Below are 6,528 nucleotides of genomic sequence, written 5' to 3'. Positions count from 1 at the left end.
CCTCAGTTATTTCTCAATGGCTAGAGACAGAGCTGTTCGCAGTCCATTAGGATCATTGTTCTCTATTTGCATTTCTATAGTTAGCCTCTTAGTATAGTGTAATTGTAGTTCTTTACCCCTTTTTTCTCTTAAATAATAATAGTAAAAAAACCTTTATTTTTCCCCCCACTTTTTTTCTTCCTTGTTGGGGACTCTTCCCCCAATGTGGTATGCTTGGTTCAGTGGGCTTCAAGAAGTGCCTCACTTGCAAGGAAGCAATCCCGATCGCAGACAAGCACTACCAGTGCATTCGCTGCTTTAGGGAAGGTCACATCCAGCAGAAGTGTGGTCTCTGCCAGCAACTCTGGTCGCCATCACATAAGGACAGAGATCTCAGACAGAAGATTATCTTCATGGAGGTGGCTCTCAGACCTTCTCAGGACCCGCACCACAAGTCACCTGGCAGATGGGAGTATTTCCTACAGCCCTCTACATCTAAAAGCAGTGGGTCAAAGAAAGAAGCTGTTGACCCCTCTCACAGAGTGGGAAGTCCTCACAGTATTGTTCAGTATCTTTGGCACTGTCAGCACAGAATCCATTCCAGTCTAGTACCCATGGCTCACGGAAACTGACAGCAGCCAGCAGAGCTGTCCCTTGGGTAGGGCAAATCGGTTTGTCCACTCCAGGTCCTGTGCTTTGCAGGGCCCTGCAGACCAGTGCAATTGGCCGGCATGGTCGATCCCGGAAAAGACGAATTCGCCATTTCTACCGCGGGGCCCGCACCTCCCTAGGGATGGCCCTGGCAGCCAGTACTGTTGATGTGCTCACAGACAAGATGGCCATGGGCACAGAGTCATTGGCACCAGGGGACAGGAATAAGCATTCCATGAAAAAGATACTCCTGGTACCCGAGTCTATATTGGGCTATCATTGTCCTCAAGAGTATTTTCAAAGGTTCTTTCAGTGGTGGCCGCTCACTTACGCTGCCAAGGGATCATGATTTACCTTTATCTGGATGGTTGCCTCACCAGAGGTCTCTCCAAGAGGCTCACCAAAGCTTCAATGCACTTGTTTACAGAACTGGGCCTACAGATCAATACCCAGAAATCAACCCTTACTCTGGTACAGCACCTGGAATTCATAGGCGCTGACATCAACTTGCTATGGGCAGAGCTCTCCTACCTCACTACAGACTCCTCTTTCTGGCTGCACTCTCAGAGACCATTCAAAACAGCCCACAAATATCAGCCAGACACTGCCTACAACTTAGGGCACATGGCAGGGGGCATAGCTGTAATACCACAGGCCAGGCTTCACATATGGTGCCTCCAGATGTGGCTCAGCACAGTTTACAGAACAAACAGGAACAGACTAGACAAACCTGTGTTGCTACCCACCAGGATCAAGAACTCATTAGACTAGTGGAAAGACTCAGCCAACGTTTACAAAGGAATCCCCTTCTTGCAACCCCCTGCCCTGTTGCTTCTCACCACCAACGCGTCACCCATAGGGTGGGGGGGCACATCTAAACAGTCTTACTACACAGGGCAAATGGTCACCCATGGAGATATCCCTTCACATCAACATCCTCAAGCTAAGGGCAGTCAGGAATGGCTGTGCCTACTTCCTCCCGCTGATGGAAAGGATCACACATGAGAGTCCCGAAAGACAATGTAGCCTGCATGTTCTATATAAATCAACAAGGGGGAGCTTGGTCACCCTCCCTCTGCGTGGAAGTGATGAGACTGTGGAACTGGTGTATCTTCCACAATGTCATACTGTCAGCAGCCTACTTCCTGGGCACACTGTGGATAGCAGACAGTCTGTCACAAATTCCCACATGACCACGAGTGGGAGCGAGACCCAGTAGTACTTCATGATTTGTTCAGGTGTTTGGGGACGCTGACGACAAACTTGTTCACCACTTACCTAAACAAGAAATTTCCACGCTACGGCTCCAGAGCAGGGATTGGACAGCACTCCCTGGGCGACGGTCTCCTTATCTTCTGGGGCAGGGACCTTCTCTATGTCTTTCCTCTACTGTCGAAAGTCCTGTTGAAAATAAAAAGGGAAGTAGCACACGTGCTGATCGCTCCTACTTGGCCAAGACAGACCTGATACTCTTACCTGTCACAGCTTGCGACATGCCAGCCAATTTCTCTCCAGTCCACTCCATACCTCCTCTCATGGAACAGATGACACATTTTACATCCCAACCTGGGGGTTCTTCACCTCAAGGCCTGGCTCCTTCATGGTTCCGACACCTAGAGACTCCTATTCAAAGAAGATACAAGAGGTATTGCTACACAGCAGGAAATCCTCAACACGCAGCATTTACCTGCAAAAATGGTCCAGGTTCCGTATTTGCTGTACCTCCCAACAGATCTCCCCAACACCCGTGGTTCTCCTAGAGATCTTAGACTATGTGCTGACCCTAAAAAGATTGGGACTATCTCTTAGCTCTCTGAGTCCACGTGGTGATTATAACAGCCTCCCAAAAGCTAGTAGAGGGATACTCAGTGCTGTCACACCCGACCACTAAAAGATTCCTCAGGGGTATAGTAAATCTTTTCCCACAACCCTGACTGCCTATCCCTCATAAGATCTAAACCTGGTACTGAAAGATCTGACCAGGATCCCCTTTGAACCTATGGCCACCTGTTTGCAGACATCTGTAGAGTGGTGATATGAGCATCAGTCCACACTTTCACAGAACATTATGCCATCACTGGGGACTCCACCTCTGATGCCACCTTTGACTCCACAGTGCTATCATCTATAACTGACCCAACTCTGAAGTCCCAGCCCTCCAAGAGGGATATTGCTCAGGAATCACCTACAGTGATGCACCCATAGGTAGGCCCCTACCAAATTCATGACCATGAAAAACACGTCACGGACCATGAAATCTGGTCTCCTCCCATGAAATCTGGTCTTTTTTGTGCTTTTACCCTATATTATACAGATTTCATGGGGGAGATTAGTGTTTCTCAAATTGATGATCATGGCCCAAAAGAAAGTTACTTGGGGTTTGTGGTATTATCACCCTTACTTCTGTGCTGCCTTCAGAGCTGGGTGGCCAGAGAACGGCAGCTGTTGCCCAGGTGCCCAGCTCTGAAGGCAGTGACCTGCCAGCAGCAGCGCAGAAATAAGGATGGCAATACCATACCATGCCACCCTTACTTCTGCGCTGCTGCTGGCGGCGGCTCTGTCTTCAGAGCTGGGATCCCAGCCAGCAGCCACCACTTTCTAGTGAGGCAGGGATAGCTCAGTGGTTTGAGCATTGGCCTGCTAATACCAGGGTTGTGAGTTCAATCCTTGAGGGGACCATTTAGGGATCTGGGGCAAAAATTGGGGATGGGTCCTGCTTTGAGCAGGGGGTTAGATTAGATGGCTTCCTGAGGTCCCTTCCAACCTTGATATTTTATGATTCTCTCCAGCCGCCCAGCACTGAAGGCAGTGCCACCGCCAGCAGCAATGCATAAGTAAGGGTAGAAGTACCACAACTCCCCCTACAATAACTTTGCGCCCCTCCCCCAACTCCTTTTTGGGTGAGCACCCCTACAATTACAACAGCGTGAAATTTCAGATTTAAATAGCTGAAATCACAAAATTTACAATTTTAAAAATCCTATGACCGTGAAATTGATCAAAAAGGACCGTGAATTTGGTAGGGCCCTGATCATAGGGATACTACTCAAAGAAGAAGTTGTTACTCAACTTGTGCAGTGACAAGGATTCTTTGAGATGCCTTTCCCAGTGGGTGCTTGTAGTGAGGTGGACTGGCCCTCCCCAGACACAGCGGAAGAGGGCAGCTCCATCCCCATGTGGGCGGAACCTTACCCCACCCCTGGAAGTCAAGGGATGGGGCCGGAAGTATAAAGGTGGGACCTAGAAGCTCACTAGGGGCCCAGCCACTGGAGGGGATAGACGCATCCCCTGAGCATTCGCCCTGGGAGGTGGCAGCAGGGCCGCAGAGTGCAGACGACTGGCCCAGACCACCCGGACCCCGGACGACCTGGCCCCACAGGAGACAAATGGCTAGTCCGGACCGGTGGCTGGCCCAACCCCGGCAGAGTTTCTGCTGGTAACTGAGGTCCCTGCCAATCACCTTACCTCACCAGACCAGCAGGTACCCTTGGAGGGGGAGAGTGGAAGTGGCTCAGGTGTAGTAGACCCCTATTTGGCTGCAACACTGGCAGAGGGTGAGTCAGCGTGTTGCAGCTTGGATCCCCACTAACACGGTGGCAGACCCCTCCGCCACCCTTTGGGCCCTGGGCCAGGATGCAGTGGAGTGGGAGGGCCTACCTCCCCCCTGCCACCCAAGCGGTGGGTGGCAGTCTCCCCCTTCCTCAGGCTAGCTGAAGGAAAGCCTGAGTTAAATGACTTTGTTTGCAGCCCCACCTGAATGCAGGTTGGAGCTGGGTGACTTCGTTTCCTGCCCTGCTCTGAACCAGAGCCTGGGCTCGTTAACTGCATGCAGCCCCACCTGAGTGCAGATTGGAGCTGAGAGACTTTGTTTATTGCCCAGCTCTGAAGCAGAGCCTAGGCTGATTGACTATTTGCAGCTCCACCTAAGTGAAGGCTTGAAGAGGTACTAGTGCTGCGGGGAGGCAGCCAGGGCAAGAAAAGGCAGCAGGTCCAACCTCCTTGCCAGTGATGAGGGGCCATTTCAGACTGCAGTTTGCCACTGAGAGAAGTGGCTAGATGATGATTGGCAGTAGCTACTGAGCCAAGGTGGGAATAGGGGGTTGGGGTTCCCCTGGGAGGGGAGACCCAGACTGTGGGGACGCTGCCATGGGGAAGCACCCCAAGGTAAGGGGCACCATAGTCCGGGAGGCCTGAACTGGTGGAGATACAGCAACTGCAGAGGGGCAGGTAAAGATAGGGGAGAAACCGGCCAGAGGAGGGCGCTCCTGAGCTGGATGAGCTAACCCAGACTGACCCAGCAGAAGGCACCGTGGCAGTGAGTGCCCCGCCCTGCTACAGTGCTCCACAACCCACTTTCCTCCCCTCTACTTCATAGTTCTTGTCAATGACTGTGGTAGAGAAGGAAATAAAGGAGGTTAGCCTGTGCGCACCAACTACCCTCATGGCAGGGCATGAGGAGAGACAGTGAATCTGCGGGCCTTACGGACACTGCTACCAAAATTCATCAATCAGTAGTGCAGGTATGCAGTCACGCTAACAGTGGAGCCCCCATAGGGGGACACATCTCGAAGAACCATCATTACTGCACAAGGTGAGTAACTTCATTTCTCTGAATGGAAATGACTGGACACTTCAGGGCACACAGTTTGGGGAAATTCATGACTGGGAGTGTGTTGGGGTCACCTTGCTGGTTGTAACCCAGGCAGGTAGAAGCCTACATGGGGTTGTAAACAGGCAGCTGAGGTCAGAGTTGCTGAAGCAGGGCTACCTGCATAGCACACAGACACAGAGTATGGCATGCATGCTTGTTGCTGACTGTAAGTGTCCCAGGCAGAGACCTACTGTATGAGCATTATGAGGCACTCGGGGTAAGAGGTGAAACCTCTCACTGGTCTGGATTGCACCCCAAAGGGTTAAAACTTCCCCAGCCTTCTCCCCCTTGTATCCTGGGACTAGCATGGTTATAACACCACTGCAAACATTAAATGCATTTCTCAAGCAGGAGTTGGCAACCTACTAAGTACAAAAATAAAACTTCAGCCAGACTTACAATACCTCACAAGATGTTTATCTTCATCTGATTAGGTTAGCAAAATACGTACTGCAGAGCGAGCATACAAAGAGGGAAATGGTATTTTGATCACTGCTTCACATTTTGGCATCCCAACAGAGCAGTCACTTATGGGAAAGCCATGATACTTAGCGTGAGACACAGGATTTTGCAAGATGGTGGAGTTACACTAGGAATAAGTTTGGACCTACAGTATCTCCAAATGTTACTGTAAAACATGTACATTTAGTTTTTACATATAAATGTTTGATTCTTCATGGCCTCTCTTCACAGGTTGTCATGCAATTTCGGTTTTTCTTTTTCTAATTACTGAATCCAGGAAGAAAAAAAAAAAGGCAGAAATTGGAGCCTGCAATCACCTGAATGTTACACCATGAAAACAGGGTATAAAGGCTACTCACTTTTGATTTGGCATGTTTATTTTAAGGGGCGAGTAGTGTGGGGGCAAAATAATCTGCGTAAGGCTTGGAAGGCAGCACACACACAGCAACGGAAAGTGACTAGATTTCTTTCCTCGTTTTTCTTTCTAGACACTGCTATGGTAAACTTGTCTTTAAGAGGTCACTTACATCTGCACCTATTCATAGCTATGCTATAAGAGACTTCAAGATGGCACACTTTATATAGTTGTACTTCTCAGGGCTCTTCAAGATGTCATTTGCTGATGATAACATCAGGTTAAAGACTTGCTTTTGTGTATGTGTGTTGCGGGGGAGTAAGCATCTTATTTTTTGCTCCTTATGGGCCTGATACAAAGCCTATTCAAATCAAAAAGAAAGACCTCAAAGGTTTTGGATCAGGCCCTCTAACTGTGGAAACTTCAAAAT

Source organism: Chelonia mydas, chromosome 3 (assembly GCF_015237465.2).
Source record: "Chelonia mydas isolate rCheMyd1 chromosome 3, rCheMyd1.pri.v2, whole genome shotgun sequence".
Lineage (NCBI taxonomy): Eukaryota > Metazoa > Chordata > Testudines > Cheloniidae > Chelonia > Chelonia mydas.
This window is presented reverse-complemented; position numbering follows the sequence as displayed.